General features: G+C 39.0%; 1 long non-coding RNA gene across 1 annotated transcript in view; it reads right to left on the bottom strand.

The window, feature by feature from the left end:
- Positions 1-645: 645 nt before the first annotated feature.
- The window catches only part of LOC142404884 (uncharacterized), a 35,650-nt gene continuing 17,271 nt past the window's right edge, over positions 646-19,024 (bottom strand). Inside the window, exons 2-3 of the long non-coding RNA XR_012773984.1 lie at positions 2,928-3,034; positions 646-754 (exon numbers count right to left, since the gene is read on the bottom strand). This is a non-coding gene — a long non-coding RNA (uncharacterized LOC142404884). The remainder of the gene's footprint in view (positions 755-2,927; positions 3,035-19,024) is intronic.

Below are 19,024 nucleotides of genomic sequence, written 5' to 3'. Positions count from 1 at the left end.
CTTTAAAATAGATCAAAAGGTTTTCAGTTAAAACTGGAATTTGCAATTATCCATTGTTTCATTTGCAGCTGATCATTAAATTCTCAGAATATTTTGCACATGCACTCAGGAAATAATTTATTCATTTTGAATAGGTTGGAAAGGAAGATGTATAACGGCAGTTACTGGTACGAAATTTACAGAGATCTTTCCCTAAATTAGTATGGATAAATGTATTTCAAATGACATAAAAATCTTCTCAGGTTTCTCCTGAGACAGGTGTTTTGTTTTAGATGAGGTCATATAGCAAGTAACTCAAAGAAATTTCGTTTACATTTGGTTACACTTATGCACAGCTCCATGCATAGGCTCAACCTTCTGTTGCCATAGCCCTTTGCCCTGATTCCTGTGCATTGGTTTACTGTATTCAGAGGGGAACCCATTAACATGCTCCACGTTTGATGTGGTTGACACTCTTTCAATATTAATTCCTTGGTGTGTCATATGTTGCATGATAATAGTTATTAATGTTCTCTAAGATCCCAGATATTTGCATTCACTGTTCTTCTATTATACAAGAAAAAAAAATAAATCCATTAAGCTATTTTAAATATTAATAGTGGTATTAATACTATTAAAATAATGAAAATGTACATCCATTACAATCTTTATTTCTTTGGAAAAAAAATCAGTTTGTTTTCGTCTGGAGCTTGTTGGATGACTGCATCTACAGTGAAGTGCCAAAATGCAGTCTTCTTATTCCTCCCTCCAGAGACTGAAAAACAAAACAAGAGTCAGTCATTTCAACCACACTGAATGATCATGCTGAGCTGTACCAGGACAAAATTATTTTGTGGTTATAGGAATTCTGAGCCCGACCTACAGTACATATTTAGCTGGTCCCTGTGGAAACACGAGAGCTGTTCAAAAGTGCTGATTTCATTATAACAGACAAAACAAGAGTCCTCACACTGAAGAGTTATGCAAACACCAGTAACGTGTCAAGGATTGCCCTAGAATACCACGGGGCCTTGGAACTGCCCTCACATACAAATGAGTCCCTTCCTCCCTTTCTCCATCACATACAACGCTTAAGCAGAGATAGTTAAAATGGCTGAAAAATATTTGGGGAGCATTTCAAAGCATTTAAAGTGTAAATAAATCTTATTGCAAAATTGAGTTTCAAGCAGCTCTATGTCAAAGTAGGCACTAATTATTAAATAGATATCATGTTTTTGATTGCCATCAGCTGGAGTTATGTATATGCTCCACTTCTTTGCTGGATTAGGTTCAGAAGTGAAGAGGACAGTGACTAGAGGAAATCCCAGAACATTCAAATCAAATTTAAAAAAGAGCTAAGTTATATAGAATCAATTAATACTTTTTTTTTCTACTGTCATGCAAGTAGTGGCCAAACACAAATGCCTGAAAGGGGACACAGATTTGCAGACTTACAACTGGTTCCAAACTTCCCACATCTACTACTCATAAATACATTCTCCAAAATTACTTACAGGAAGTAAGTTTTTGCTACGTTGTGAAGGACAAGAGGTGTCCTTTCTCATCATAAAGGAACTCTGTATGAACTCTATGTTTACTGCTGTACTGCTCAAAAATTAAATTTTTTGCGCTTTGTGCTTTTCAGAAAGATCAAATTCAAGCCTGGTTGTATAAGGAAAAAGAATTGTATAAGTTCACTATTAATCTTATTTTATTTTCCTTTAAATGCCATAAAATCTTTTAGATTTCATCCTGCACATTTCAAATCTAAATGTTAATTAAGGTGCACTGAAAACATTCCATCAGAACTTATTGTGTACAACACACCATTTAAGCAATTCCAAAATACATATTAGACCATTTTAAACCTCTTTGTAGGATAATAGGATGATTCAAATAGCTGTCACTGAAGTAAATATAAATCACAGCTGGACTAATCATAAACAAGCGTTGTTATAAAAAAGTGCTTTTTTCTATTGCAGAGTTGGTTTTTTCAAAGCATGCACTGGGAGAAGTGCTGGTGGCTTTATCTTTTGTTCAGAGCTGAGTTGAATCTAAAGGTTATCCTGATCATTCAGGTTTTAAAGTGGCTTATATTTTACAAATATTTTGTTCGGACAAACACCATGCTTTTCCCCAGTCACAACAGCTGAAACATCAAATTCTAAAGGCGCTTCACATTTATAAGTTGGCCTTCCAAACAGACCCTTCAAATCTGTGTAGGTGGATTCCACAGCTGGAGATTTTTGTTTGGTTAGGTTTCTTGTTTTTCAGAACAAGCATATATCTCTTCCCCATACTTCTTTTGCTGATTTGCAACTCGGTCCCTTGTTAACAACAGATTTAAACAGCTCCTGCCCAGTAACAACCGTGTGTTTATGTCACTGCAAGCACTGATGGTGTGTGTGTGCAGATAGGGGAAGATGGAGGAGAAAAACAACGAGGCGATAAAACCAGGATATAACATTATAAAACATTTACAGCTAAAGAGTCTACAGAATTCCAGTTTGAAACAACTGCTTCCACCAAGAAGAGCTTATTTCCATTCTTCTTTCTTTCTCCAGTCTTTTTAATAGTAGCTCTGCTTTGAGTCTATGCCTTCAGTATCTTCTGGTTTCATGCCTTCCAGTTTTTCAGATCACGGACACAAGCAGATCTGGTAAAGTTGCTGACGACAGACACCTGCATGTATCGTGCTTGTTTAGTTTAAGATTCCCATAAGTATTTTAGTTGGATTTAGCATTTAAGTCTTCCTTGTGGACTGCCGTGCTTTTGAAAGGTCATCATCAAAGCATTTCAGCAGTGGTATTTGTCCGAGAGAGATACAGCATACTCCTGGTGTTTATCCTCTTGGCCGACATTTATCAGTATCGGACTGATCGGTGGCTAGCCATGGATGTGAGGCTACTTACAGACAGAACGATGAGAAGAATGATTGTCAAGCCTACCAACATCTCTACTGCTCAGTTCCTCTGAAGCCTTTGAGTAGCAGGTAGGTGTCCTCTTCAGTCCTCCGCACTCTGATGAACAGGGGAGCAGAAGGTCTGGGAGTTGCCTAGAATACAAAAGGAACCCTCATATAGCTAAATTTTTTATACAGAAAGAAATTCAACTCTAATATTTAATGTTGTCAAAGTTCAGGCATTCCTTCAGAGCTTCATCACTACGGAGGCATGCATATTATTTTTATAGAGGAAGAACTACAAGAAAAGAAAACATAATTGGTTTCTCTTCTCCCACCTGCAATGTGATGGGTGGTTATAAACCCATGATTTACTCATGAGGTAGTATTTATTGCCTCTCACAGAAAGTGGGGTAATTTTATCTAATGGAAACATCTTATTTCTAACAGTCTTATGCGTAAGAAAATAGAACTAGTTAAGAAACGCTCTCTTTCTGTATTAGCAGACCCCATGCCTTTGGCTAAGACTTGCTAATTTGCCCATCAGTATTGACTTTGAAAGTCAGTTCACTACCAGATTTATAATAGCATGTAATCAAACTCTCATTCAGCTCCATGTTTCATTGGTGACATGACATAATCCATTTTCTGTGTGTTAAAACTAGGGTAAGCTCTTTTTAGTGTTGAAATGTCAACCGTGCAGCCTGACATATGTTTTGATTGAGTTCGGACATCCTGTTGGGCAATCTGGGAAACTGACTTTTAAAGCTGCGCTTATGAAGCGCCTTTGGTACATTTATCTTTGCAACTGTTCCTTTGTTCTGTTCACACAGCATGCTGCAAAGTGAATTTCTTTTCTTTCACTTCATAAATTATAACTAACCAAACATGTTTCTATGTAAAATTTAAAAATAATATCCACAATTAGATAAGAATAAAATAAAAAACCTGACAAAGGATGTTCTACCATAAGTTCCATTAGACATCACAAAGGAGCAGAACAGCAGGACAGATCAGAAAAAGATAAAACATAAAGAGATGAGGGACAAATAACTGAACAGGGAGAGCTGAATATGAGATGAGACAACAAACTGTAATGGAATTGAAGGACAAAGACTAAAAAAGGTATGGCAAGGAAAAGGAAAGACTGAACAGCGACTGGTGTTGTTCAAGCTGCAAGATAAAAGAAAAGGTGAGGAGAAGAGGGATTTTTTGAGTTCTTTGCAGTAACTGTTCTGGCCACTTCTGTTTCCTCAAAAAAAAAAAAAAAGGGTGGGAGGTGTGATTTACTGGTTAATTCTTAACCATTGATATGCCTTACTTTGTAAGAGTAACTGTAGATGGTTGAGAATTAGGGATAAATATTTAATTTTAGAAATCGTGAATTGTTGAAGTGTAATTTTTTCATTAGAAATATTCACTTGTGTATTTATCTTATTCTGGATTAAGATACATTCAATTTTAATTTTCCTCTGTCATACAGAGACCATTCAGTTATGTGATAATCAGCAATGGTGAAGTCCATTTATTGTAGGTCTAAGAGTAGTGATTTTAGTCCTCACATAGACTTCTAGCTTCCTGCAAGGGGACAGAATTTAGATTTTAACCGAGTACGTCACCGATCCTGATAACATAGGCTGGAAGCTCAACTATTTATGATTAACCACTCTTATTTGAATGCTTAGATGTATTAACTTACTACAAGGTGCTCCAAGAATGAAGATAAATTTATCCATAAACATGTAATCCATTCAATGGATGTCTCCAGTAATACAAATAAATACATCTTTCACCATTTATGTTTGTAATGGTAACAGGCACTGAACTATACTGACACTGTTTATTAAGTCTACAAGTTATCTTGTGTGCTGAAGAGCTATTTTCTTAGACTCCTACAGCACAACACTGTGGCATCAAAAATACCGTTCAGTGAAGGTGGCTATAAAAGAGTGCTGCCACTTTCTTTCTCCTTTTTACTTAGAATTACCCAGTGAAAATAAACTTTTAGTCCTCTGTAGGTGTATTGACAGAAATTGCTTTTGCTTTAAGTGAACAAGCAGAATCCCAAGACATACTGGGATAAGAATCTTTGGTTATATTTTAATAAATTAAACATTGATTTATTTTTTTTAACTAGTCAAGTAAGAGTAAAACTGGCAGCTTGGAAAAAATGCTAATGCATGACAAAATTTGTGCTGTATCCCGAGTGACTAAATCCTATCTAATTAAAGCTAGCATAAATCCAAAGGAATTCTGTGGAAATAAAATTACACTTTCTCTGGCCTAATGGACTGCAACATTTGGTCCACATTGTTTAATATAATAGAATTTACTTTTGATGTGCAAAATATTTCAACTGCTAGGACTCTCACGCAAGAAGAAAGGAAGAATCTGAGTAGCTGCCAACATGAACTCTGAATGCAGTACATGTTCATCAAATAGTCTCAACAAACACTCCTTGCATTAACTTCACTCTTCACTGGGAATAAATATCTCTCATAGTTTCATCAGATCAGAAGTATCACTTCATTTGGAGCAAGAAGAATAGTATTTACTTACTGGGAAGCTTGAACAATTTGTGTCATCATATTTTTTTTGCAAATGTTACAAAACAGATGAAAATATTTTGACTTATAACATTGACTCTGCGACTCTGATGAAGCACATGCTTACCTGATGAGTAGGCCCTTTCTGCATGACACAAACCATAATATATGACATTATACAAAAATAACACAAGCGTAAAAGGCATTATGTCATTAGCAAAAAAATAGGGGAAAAAAATCATTATTCAAGGCCACATACATGTGAGACAACTCATTATATTGTAATTCCTCCCCTCCAAAATAATAAAAAATTCACAACCACTCAAAATATGTGCAAAGATGTCACTATGCTATTTCTACAATTCACATAAACAACACTTAAACCTAAAAGATAATGAACGCAACCCCTCAGGCTTGCATATATATTCAGACTAACTTCTATATTATCAGGCCAAGCCTGGTATTTTATCATTTTAATAATGCAATCATGTGTAATGAACTAATTTGCTACAACGTCTCATTGAATTCCTTTCTGATACGTGTTTACTGTTACCCTCTTTTTGCCCCCAAATAATTTTTAGTACAGATTAGGAAAACAAATAAAAACCACACCCAAAATAAACTAGGAAAACAAATTTATTTCCTGGTTGTTATGTCCTGACATTACCTTCATCCACCTCTTACCAAAGTCCAGAAATGTACACGGTGCTTAGCATCAGCTCCCTTGCTCCAGACTAACAACACGCTACAATCATCAGAGCAGTCTTTTGAGCTCACAGGGCTGGTGTTAACCCGTAGTTGATGTGAAATCTTGATCAGAGGCTCAAGGTCTCCGAGTGGGCTAGGCACTCACAGAACCAGAGCTTCTACAGCAGCCACAATATGAGATAACGAGCAGACCAAGGATTTAGGAGTATGGAAGCACGTGAATGAAGGTGATAAAACTACACGACTGCTTGGATAAACCATCTCCATCATACAACAAGTCTGGTTAACTCTATTATGTGTTAATAAAGATGGCTGTCTATATTCTGAGGCATCCTTAAAGGCTTTTTTTCCAAACATTCTGCCTTAGGCCAATAGGATCTGTTCTGTTCATGCTAATGATATAGATAAGCTTTGATTTAACTTTATTTTCAGGGAGATACCTGTGCAAACCTAGCAATGAAGACTTTAAACTAAGACTTGACTGTCACGCAGCTCCACAACTCAGAAGAACAAAATGGGTTCCCATTAATGAGGACTTTCCATTTATAGGAAAAAGTATAAACATTAAAGAAAGGGAGCTGATTAGATTTCATGATAGAGAATAAGGTGAGAAAATTGATAACACCGTGAAACACTTATATACCCAATTAAAGAAATGAACGTCCTCTAAGATAACACTCTTTTGTTCATGTGAATTTATGGGGAGTCTCTTCACATCTATTTTGCTGAAAATAAATTGGTTTTGTGTGGCTTGAAGGTCTAGAAATTTACTATGAACAATAATCACCACCACTCTGATTACTTTACTGCACATTAACTGTGAGAACTAAACTTGCAGCTAGTAAGATTCTCTAGCAAGTGTCCAAAGTAGATGCATATATAAAATATATGGTTGAAAATATGCTAAATCCGTAGTAGCTGGAGAGGTGACCATCCAGATAAACAAATATTTTTCACAAAGAAATAGAAATAAATAAATAATCACAACTTATTTTTATCCATCTACACTTACCTTATGAGCAGAGCATGTTTTATTTGGTTGCAAGTCTGATCTATCATCTCAATAGAGTATCTAGTTATAATCTAGTGTAGCAGCTAGCATAAACTAGGCCTAGTTAGCACAGCTGCTAGTATAAGACTGTGAACTTTAACTGATTTTTTTCTATATGTAGTAGAAGTAGACACAAATATGGCCTATCCTAAACAACAGAATAGTTTTGATGTGCTCAAGGAAGTAGATGGACAAACAACCCCTTGATCATCAAGAAGTGCAAAAGTGTCCACAGGTGTGCAGATGGTGGCGACAGCAAATAAGAAAACACCCATTCAAGTCACACAGTCTAAGTATTATCAAGGTATTCTCTAGCCAGACACCTACAAATACTGGAGTAACAGAGAGTTTCTGAAAAAGGCTCCAGGGAGGGACACCCCACAACCCTTTACCAGGATCTGAGAACATCTCTCCAACCGCAGGGAACCCAGGGAGCTGAAAAGAGCCCACAGCCCTGCGGCGTGGGTGCCCTACTGCGCATAGCATGGCAGGAGCCACCATGCTGGCCTGCCCAACCTTCCTCCGGGTCTGCACCATCTCTCCTGTGGAATGGGGAAGATGTGTCATTCATAAAATTGCATGTATCTGTGATTAAAGTGTTTTGGTAACCAAATCCATTTAGCCTCCACGCTGTCATTTGTTCTTAAACATTGACACCTGGATACTTGAGAAGATGTCCAAGTACTTGGCAAGTCCCATTCTTTTCATAGGCAGATGCAATGTTTATATGGGTGAGAAAAATGGAGCCTTCTTCTAGATAGGCAAGACAGTAGAAGAAACAGTGGCTAAAACACAGCTATTGTCACGACACCTCTTCCTAGCTGAATGTGTGCAGGGACAAATTTAGATAAAGAATCTGCATATCTTCTAAGGCAAGTATTCAGAGAACCATAATATTTTATCTTGCTGTAATTGACAACTTATCTGTGGAAGGAAATGATTTGGCAAGCTCTCTTCATAATAAACTTCTTGGAATTGTTTTATTATGGATTGCTTTGTGTACCTGCAATTCAGAACAGATGCACTGTAAAAAAAAGTTATCTGTGTCACATTTGGGGGCTTCTTATAGCATGTTTGATGGTCTTTTAAGCAACATTTAAGTGCATGTTAATTTTATACAACTTAAAGAAGTGCACCACTTTTTATGTATCATCCAATATCAATACTGTCAGATTCCTGCAAGAGCAGGCGGATGCAATGAAGTACCTCAGCTGACAGATGTGCAAGTCTTGGGGTATGTCTGGAATTCTCCAGGCTGGCAAAAGACTGAAGTCAACGAGAGTTTCACAGGTGTTTAGTCTGCATCAGGAATACCAAGCCCTAAATACAGTTAGATGGATATTACAGTCAAAGAAAATTAAATTTGGCCTCAAGTTAGTAAGCATATAGTTTAATTGTTGCTAATCTGATAGATATTTTTTATATCATTTTGGGAAATGATAGTGTGTCAGCATGCGAGCCACAAAAAAAAAAAAAAAAAGAAAAAGAAAACATCAGAGAGTTAGTAGTAGTAGATGCAGTCATGCTCTGAAGGGAGATACCACGGCGGGAGAAGGCAGTGAATTTTGGGTCACAGATGCCAAATGAAGACACCTGGGCACCTTGGGCGTGCTCTGCTCTTACATAACAGCTCACTGGTTTCGGAGCCTTTCTTGATGGCTTCCTCCTCCACAGTGGAAAAAGGATTAGTAGGTACTTCTTTTATGAAATATGCTAGGCCAATCTAAAAATCAGGACTCCTGATTATACTAGCCACAGCACAAATAAAGAGCTAGGGTCAGTCCCTGTGCTAAAGGGATTAGAGTTGAAAAGTAGATGAAATAAAGATTACTGTGTCCTTCTTACATATGAGGCAGAAGAGCTCAGTTCACATGAGTTCATTCTTCCAGTCACACAGGAGGGGAATAGTGGAACAAGGATTTAACCCTAGATGCCTTGAATATTACTGTCATCATTTGTATTGCCAATATTCTTCATGATGCTTGTGGAGGCTATGTTCTCATGAGCCTTCCTCTCACCACAGCCTCCCCACTGCCAGGGTCTCACAGCTCAATTTTCTGCAGAAATCCCCAGAAAATCATGTCTCGTGTAAAAGAAGAAGCCACTGAAAGCTTAAAAAAGAAAAAAAATTCTCTTCTACTCTCAAGATGTATTTTTCTATTTTCCTCATGCTGCCCAGTCACACATATTTGGATATGTGTGTATTAAAAATAAAAAGCATATGAGTCATCAGATGGCATTTCTGCAAGAAAGGTACACTGAGGAAAGGTAGGTCAAGGATGAGAGCTGAAATGGTGAAAATGGATTGAAAGCAAAACTCAAGTGGTTGTTACAGAGCTAGAGCCTTGGCTGTGAGGGACTCTATGGACATGGGAGCTGCTGGAGGAGCTCTGCATCGTTCGTCATGCTGCAGCACTAGAGCCACCGGTCTGAAGGAACGCTGCTGTGCTATCCAGTGAGGCAGGAACCAAGATTTAATCTTCATTCTGATTCTGTAGGTACTCGGGGTGTGTGTGGGAGATCATTTTGGGGCTAGCAGTTGGCAGCATCTGTGTTCAGTACCCACTGCACAAAAAGTACCCATGGAAGAGAAAGGTACAACCCCTTTTTTCTCTCCCATTGCACACCAGGGGGTGATGTTCATACATGGGACCATACAAGAAGCAACAATTAACCATTTGACATTCTTCAAGATAGCTATAAAGAGGAAGAAGTGACCAGCATATGTCTGTCCTTCAGCCATATACATGCAAAATAAGGCAGGTTACCTTCCCCACAGGAAGGGAAAGTTATTACTGAACCTATATGCCTACAAAATGAGTGGATTCAAATTCTAAATCTTAAAATTTATACATAAAAACATGTCTAGTCTTTACCAGGCAGATGCAATCAAGGCCCTCAGAAAAACAATAGGGCTGAGGTCTTCAGCTGACTTCAGGAAAATAAATGCACTAGCAGGCAGTCGGGGATTTTAACTCTGCCTAAAGCCACAGGTCTGAACAAAGACTGTTTTGCAAGAAAAGAAACCCCTTCCTCTCTTGCACCTCTGCTGTCTGTGTAAGAAGAAAATGAAGTGAAAGGAGCATTCAGGCTGCCGCAAACCTACACACCAGCAGTGAAGGCACAAATGTGTCATCGCCTATCTCAGCAGGGATTAATTTATCCAACTTATTCATTGATGATAAAAAATTTGGAAGCTGTGGATGCTAAAATGTGGAGTTATGATGCTGCCACTGTAGTGAAGTAAACATTTAAATCGTCTGAATGCTAAAAAGGAAACGACACAGCAGTGTGCTGGTTTTACAGCATGACATTCAAAGCGTGAATGGTATTGTGGCGTGCATATGCCTACATCGTTATTGTGATCAGATGTAGAGTATCTACAGGGCAGTGAGCCAATATCATAGCCCTACTGGATTAGTAAGAAAAAGGAGGAATGGAATAAAGATGAAATAACAGCTATCATGTTCAAATACCAGGACTGTTTGTTTGACTGGAGTGGTATTCTCAGGGCCAGTGTGGGGAAAGAAAAAGACAATCTGGGGAACACTAGCTCTCAGGAAGGCGAGCTTGCTTTTCCTTCGGGAGGCCAGGAACCTCGCAGTGCAAAGATGGGACACTCTCCTGCTATCAAGGCAAATCTCTGGAGAGGGGAGAAGGGCAGCAGAATACAAAAGGCTCTGTGCCCCGACTGGAAAAGGGAGCATTTTAGTAATCTGTAAAGGAAATATGATGATGCAGAGAGTCCTTTTGCAATTCAGGAAGAAGGACGGAGATCCGACTCTTAAGAGAACGCAGATTCCTCTTTCCCAGCACTATTAAAGTGGCAATTTTGAGGCAATTTTGCTTCTGCAGGCTGGGGTAAGGTGTCTGGGGTTTTCTTAAAGAAAAGAAAAACAAACACATACCCCAAATAACTGACTAGGTGGAGATAGGCTGGAGAAATTTCAAGTACTGACAATTTCAGGAAATTACAAGGAAGTTTCCCTAATGCACACTCCAATGTAAAACTTCTCCTGAAACTAGTCAGCAATATATTTTTAACATTTCTTCCACCAGTCTGTAAGCCCAATTTAGACAAGACACACCGTGAATTAAAATGTTGTGCTTGTCCACTTACATTAACAGCAACACCCCTCACAAGCAACCTGCATTTCACATAGCTACAACACAAAAAGCAAATAAACTATACATTACTTAGGAACAGCATTACTAATTGCAACCAACGCATAAGAAACAACCCGTGACCACTACCCAATTTCTCATCTGGGACATGGAGCAGTCAAACACAATTAAGCCAAAAAAGCCAGATTCCATTAGAAAAATAGTTTCCTGTGTGGCTGCATGCAAAACAAACACGTGAGGAAAATTATCCAATGTAGTAGTAGTAGTCCCTTTTGTCTGGCTGTAGTGTGAAGTATAGACCATTTATCTTCGCAGAAGCACGGGAACTTATTCACTCGTCACATTGCTCACGGCGTGGCTGTGCTGAGACCATCATCACCAGCTATCCAGATAGCCAGGAGCTTCAAGCTCTTCATGTCTTACCAAGACCTGCTCTTCTAAAATGTGGTATGAAAACGAAGCGAGTAAACAAGAGACTTTTAAAATTGCAGGACAAGAAGCACCTTTCCAGTTTATGGAGGAAAGGCTAGATTAAAATCCTGGTTCTCAACACTGATGGCATTTCTGTGTTGATTTACACTTGAATTTGGTGCCTGACAGTTAGTCTAAAAAAGGCCAAGAAGAATCTTGAATGTCTGAGCTCATGCTGCCTGTACATTTGAATAGTATATTCACCGCACGCTTAGAGATAACAGAAGCCAAATCTGGCTTATGTCTGGTGTCAAAATGAATTATGGACTGATAGGAAACGAGCATTTTTAAAGAAGAGAAAGTATACAGTCATGTTATTCATAGATTACAAAGGACTGTCCACAGTATCTGTAGAACAACAGAACAACAACTGTTTACAGTTCAGACTTTTGCACAAGACTCTCCACACTGATACGTCGGGGCCCAGTAACACCTGCACTACCAGGTGGTGGAGTACACCGAGGTAAACTGGTGCAGTTTACCTCGGTGTACTACACAGCTGCTGTAGCTACAGGGTCATGAATTGCCAGCAAATAGGGAAGAACAAAACACTTTTGCTGAAGAAGCAGAAGTTGTTAGACAGAACCATTATCGCCAGCATCCGATGCAAAGCACTTTCCCACTCTTAGTAGTTTTTTTAAAATTGTGTTTAGAACAGACCAAACACTGTGCAATGGGGCTTCTGCAAATCAGAACATTCAGATGGGTCTGTCTAGGGAGAACCAAAATACAAAAAAGCTTGTAAACAGCTTTCTGCGTTGCAGACTGCCTTCCTGCAGGGTAGGTTCTTGCTCTCAGGCTTGCTTTCAGCCAATTCAGTGGCTTTCTGAGTTGCAGCAAACTCTATACTCTCCCCTCTTAGCCTTTGAAAATTTCTCTCTCCATTGCTTCACAGGCCTAGCTGTCTGCTTGATTCAGTGTCCCAGTTGCTGGGACGGAGTGGCATCTCCAAGTTCCTTTCACTCCCCTGTTCATCGTAGCCCCAGAAGTCTTCTCTCCCCAACCAGGCCCTGGGCTCCTGCAGAAGGCTTCCATCCAAGTGCCTTTTATTGAAGGAACATAACACGCAACTGAGAACACACCACCCAGACTGTTAGTGTTCATCACGAACAATTTTAGAAGCTAAAGCATTCTGGCTGAGAACCAAAGGGAAGGAAAAAAGTTTTCCATGAAATGTTGTCATTTAGGGTAGAAAACATTGCTGCATCTGAAATCCAGTTTAGCACCAGGAGGTTTCATGGACACATTCTGACAAATTCTCATAAGGAAGAACGTCTTCAGAAGGCAAAACTTCTGTTTTAAGCATAGTGACTCATTTTACTTGGTATAACTAATGCTGCTTTGGAAAAACAGCATGTCCATTTTCAATGTCAACACATACAAGGAAATTTGCATTGCACAATGAGCTGCAATGTGAATGCTCATTCCAAGTTTCATAACTGTTCACAAAAAGCTTGAAAGGTAAAATGTGACTCAGCTAAACCAGCTGTGAACCACAAGCATGAAGACTGCAAACGAAAAGGGGAAGAGCATTGATTTAACTAAGTAATTATCCAACAGGTTTGTATAACTGTCCACTGCAATTGCAGAGCAAAATTCAAGGCAGCTCAGTTAGTATTCCAGAATCCTGAGACCTATCAGAATTTCACCCCTAATAAATAAAAAAATGACAGAGTTTTAAGGCATACCTTCATTTTAATGACTCCAGAGCAGACACCTCTGAATTTGGGCCATTGTGAAGAAGGCAACTTAAAAGTCACAATGCCAGGAGGAAGAAAGAAGACTGGGTGGGCAAGTGCCAGTCCCTCCTCCCAAAATTCTCATATGCTTCATCCAGCAACTCATTAATGCACAAGCAGTCCTGTGACGAGGCAGATGAAGCTAGACCCATCTGAAGTCACTATTCTCATCTCTAGACTAGGGACTACTGTTCCTTTGTACTGGTTTTGGCTGGGATAGGGTTAATTTTCTTTACAGTAGCTTGTACGGTGCTATTTTCGATTTGTGACCAAAACAATGTTGATAACAAAGGGATGTTTTAGTTACTGCTGAGCGGTGCTTGCACTGCATCAAGGCCTTTTCTGCTTCTCACATTGCCTCACCAGCAAGTGGGCTGGGGGTGCACAAGAAGTTAGGAGGGGACACAGCCGGGACAGCTGACCCCAGCTGACCAAAGTGGTATCCCATATGATATGACCTTGTGCTCAGCAATAAAAGCTGTCAGGAAAAAGGAGGAAGGGGGGACATCTGGAGTTATGGCATTTGTCTTCCCAAGTCACCATTATGCACAATGGAGTCCTGCTTTCCTGCCAATTTTTCTGCCTTCCAATGTAGTGAATGAATTCCTTATTTTGTTTTGCTTGTGTATGCAGCGTTGCTTTACCTATTTAACTGTCTTTATCTCAGCCCACTAGTTACTCACCTTTGCCTTTCTGATTTTCTTCCCCATTGAGTGGCTGCGTGGGGCTCAGCTGCCTACTGGGGTTAAACCACAACATCCTTTGAGCTTCTTTATCATTAGGGTCCAGAAATGTCCCAGTAATGGCAAGCACAGGCTGCCTGACTTTTCTAGCCTTCTTAGTAGAGTGCCGTCTTGGGAAGACAGGCTGCTTATATTGATAATCTCATGCTCAGGAAAATGTAAGTCTGCTTCTTTGGAAAAGGCTTCAATCTCTAGGCTGTAATATAAAAGCTGGGTTTATGCTGCCATTGTCTGCTTCTTCATTCTAAAAGGAGAATAGATAGTCAGTTGTCCAACCCTAACACAGCAATTTTGTTGGGTAAATCTCTATAGTCTGTAACAGCAGGTGCGATATTACACTGCGATGAATGCTCTAAGCCACATAGGTGCAACCCATCTCTGATCCAGCACTTAGTAGAAAGGGCTGGGGCCACTAACTTTGTGTAGCTTCCCTCTGTGTGTCATTTACTTATCAGCTTGAATGGGAGTTGGTACTTAAATAGGAGTTGAATACCAAAGCGTCTGTGTAGACTGCAGTCCTTCTGTCATGTGAACACATGTGGAAATCATATCCCAAATTCTGCCAATTATTTTTTATAATGAAATTGTTATAAGTATCCAATAAAATACCATCAGTGTTTACACTTGGTGTATTTATCACAGAAAATTGTTTCAATATAACCAAAATAGAATTGAATCAATTAATAAACGGCATTATTCCTATCAGTGGTAAGAGATAAACACAGGAGGGTAGGTAAAAAGGGGAGAAAACTAACCTCATCCACTCCTTTTCAGTGGAAGATGGTACACTCACAACTTCATGGTTTTTGACTGCAGGGAATAAAGTAAAACTAAGTATCCATACAACCATCTCAAAATTATTCTTCTCAGTTAAAACTAATAAATATTTGACCCAAATTAACTGTGTGAAAACAAAACGCAACTCCAAATCATGAAAAAAACCCCAGTGCTAAAAAGCCGTGAGTAATCTAGGTACATTCTGTCACTCTGTTCATTCTTTAGATCAAAACTAATGACAGTATCCAATCTAGGAGAAGTGAACTGTAAGACACTACAGAGTTAAAGCTGATGTACTTCGTGGTGCTGTGCTTGCTTCCCATGTCGGTGTTCCCCAGGCAGGATCGCTTCTCTGCCCTCCACACAGGAAAGATGCAGCCATGCATCCTTGTGGACCACTCCGTGTTTAGGAGCTTCTCAACATTTGAGAAGATATCTTGTCATGCTCCCTTGAGGCACTGTCTCCAGAAGGTTCACTGTGCCACGGCAGGAATGCAAACCATGTTATACAGAGCTGGCGACACTGGTTTTAGAGCAGCAAAGTCCTGTGCATGAGGGGAGCTGTCACTCAGTTAGTGACAGCAAGCGGGTCTCCCGACCAATTTATATCTTGCCAGCAATAAAGAGGATATACGCACACACGTATATATAAATATATATGTATGCAGTGTATCATCAAATGTAAACACACACACACACATATATATTTATGTACATGTACATACGCATATACACATACGTACATCTGTGTATACTTTTTAGAAATGAGAGACTCTGAAGCCACAGATGCTGTGATGCTGTCCGTATGCATGTGAGAGGATGGGAATGGGTGGAGAACATCATATGGACACTTGAGATGTTGCCCATCTGATTTTTTGTGAAGAATAATACAGTGTTTATAAAGTTTCAAAAATGGGTGGAAAGACAGTTGGAAAACAATGACATCAGACTGTCTTATTATAGATGGCCAGAGGGTCTCTATACTTGATAAGCAATCAATACTTGTGGTGATAATGAAGTGAGTCATTTTTTGAATTGTAACCTTGTTAAACAAGTTCATTGTACTTCAGAGAACAGCCCTTTGGCCAGTTCTTCCTTGGGAGCCATGTCTGGTACAATTAAAGAGTTTGCGTCTCCTCCTTTCCCTCAGTCAGGAGTTTCTCCCTCTTGCCTCCAGCAGTGGGTTTTTCATTTAACACTCCAGTGTCTCACCAATAAAAAAATCAAATCATCCAGACCACTGAACGGGTGATGATTTTTTTCCAGGATGTGACCTTCAAGCTGTTAAACAAATTCACAAAACAAATCTGAGTTTCCTCCTGCCTTTCAGGTTTACAATTGCAAATTGCATAGTCACGATTGTTGCAAAATCAGATTGTTATGTGATGTATTCCTCTCAGGGGCCATGCTCCACCTACACTAAGGTCCACTAAAGTACTACAGTTTGTACCTAAGTATGTGATTGTAATGGGATTCAAGAAAATTGCAGGTGCTTTCGGGAACAGGGGTGGAGTCAAGCATATACCTAAAATGAGCAGGTACTTAGAATCATAGAATTATAGAATACTTAACCTTTTCTTAAAGCTCAGGCTGAATATGGGAAATTTTGGTGTCTGCATTGTTCCAGAGATAGTCCACTGACTGAGAGTTTTCCACTGTAGTCTTACTACTTGTATTTATTTACAACTTTAGCAAAGTTTCTTAGGCTTAGCTCTAGAGAAAGTTAATTTGCCTGACAGATCAGAAAAATGCTTCTGATATGCAAAATCCTCTTCCTAAATCACTAATGCTAATGCAACTTACCACAACCCAGTGGTTTTTCATTTACTTCAGAAAATGTATTTTTGACCTGTGTAAATGCCACTATAGTCAAACATCCATACTTGGAAAACATCAGTACCTTGTCTAGCAATAACATTAGAAAGCCCTGTCTAGAGTGACTAATGAGATGCTTCATTAGACATGGGTACTTCACCTCAGAGTCAAGTGCATCAGCACAGAAACAAGGAAGAAGCTGCTGTTGTTGCTGGTGCTAGGCAGGTCTCACAGATGAATAAATTCCATTCTTCTGCACTATCAGCCCAGTGTCTTTTTAAACACTGTATTCATTTGAGGGAAAAACTGGCAAGGAGGATTTTTCCATTTTTCCTTGTGAGATATTTCAAATCTCAGTATCATAATCTACAAAATTCATATTTCACACATGACAAGATTCATATAAAATTGTCATGTAGTACTTCTTGTCATAAACCAAACCCAGACTACATTTAGAGAAAAATATATACAAAGAACAAGGATTTAGGACTGAGTGGAGCTGAAAGCTAAGTAAGAGGTACTACTTCAAACTGAACTAGAAGTAACTGTGGTTTAATTTTTATTCAGTTGAGTTTTTACCATTTGCTAAGATATTGAAAGCCATGAATGTAATCAGTAAGCAAGAAGAAAATAATTTAGCAAGTGAATCTGTTCTCTAAAGGAAGCAATATAAAAACAACCAAGCAGAATCCCAGGTATGCAGCTCTTGAAGACACTGACTGAATGGAGCCTATATCAGTGTAACCTTAGCTACTTTATGTTCAATAAGGAATGTAACTATAATAAGCAGATTTTAGCCCCACCTATGAATTAATATTATTTAGTGTTCCTTTGATTTATAGATCGTTACAACTTTTATGTAGATATATTAGAGTTATCATCCTCGGCTCACAGAAGATAGCTCTGGGTGCCAAACATTATAAAAGCAACATTTTCCAAGCCAGACAGTTTGGTAGGGGACCAAGAACAGCTTTTCTCCAGTTCTCAGAAATGCTGGATTTTATCTGCGGGATGTCTCTGCAAGCGATGGGACCTCAGTACATCTTAAAGGCAATCCTATTTAATATCAAAAACTCTGCACTGCAAGACTGAAGTAATTGAGCCTAGGAACCAGCTTTAAAATCCTGAACACTCTCTGAAATTATCCAGTGAGCCATAAATAATCCCAATGCACCAGGAAAAATCAAGAGAGAAAGAGAATGGGAGGAGGGCGGTGGAATGCATTTTTAGCTGAAATCAATGCTTGCGAAAAATACAAACCAACCAATATTCACAGGGTCATGAGCTAAGTATACAAAAATTTACAGACTAGTTACAATAATTGTGCCAAAATCAGCAACAGCAAAGAAATTACATAATAAAATAAACACAACTAAAGAAGATACACAACATTTTAAAGACCATATATGTCATCACTTTGACTTCTTTGCTTTATGATCTGTCTCTAACATTCCTCATTACTCGCTCACCAAAATAATCCCCTTCCTTTTTTGGTATTGTTAGCTTTCTGGGGAAGAAATTACAATTCTTTGTACCTACGAAGTCTTTTCCAGATGATGATATCTACTGCAAAATAACTTAAGAAAAGGAAAAGAAGAAAAGTTAGTTTTGCTCCAGCCACCTCTCACCGCTGGCATCTCTACAATTCTTAGAGAGGGGGAGTTCTAGGAGCTTTGTGAAATGGAAGGGATTTGTGCAGAAAAACATTTATTTTCTTTGACATTCCTAAGAAGCAGCCTTTGTGCTCCATACAACATAGAATTCAGGCAGAGTTTCTCTGCTCATCTTACCCAAATTCAGGAGCTCAGGCTTGGAGCAAGATTTCTTTGTACACAGCACAAAGATCACCTCTTAAGTTGTGTTACCCTGTGACAATGAGACCTCACTACCTACGCTGTAAAACTAGGGGTTCCTGGAAACACATTTCCCTGTCTGTCCACAGGGGTACTGCAGGGATTGTAGTCTGCACCCGAATGGTGCGGATATACTTGAAGCCATGTCAAGTGATGCAACTACAGCTCATTATCACACAGCAGTACCACACAAACCACGACACAGATTTTTATTCCCGCTGTGATTTTAAATGCCTCCTTACAAATAAGCTTCTCGGAGGATTAATAGCTGGATTTGTCTTCTATGTAGAATAAGTTCAAATGAGGCAGCCTCAA

The sequence above is a fragment of the Mycteria americana genome, chromosome 1 (assembly GCF_035582795.1).
Source record: "Mycteria americana isolate JAX WOST 10 ecotype Jacksonville Zoo and Gardens chromosome 1, USCA_MyAme_1.0, whole genome shotgun sequence".
Taxonomy (NCBI): domain Eukaryota; kingdom Metazoa; phylum Chordata; class Aves; order Ciconiiformes; family Ciconiidae; genus Mycteria; species Mycteria americana.
Note: the sequence above shows the minus strand (reverse complement) of the source record. Positions and strands in the feature narration are given on the sequence as shown.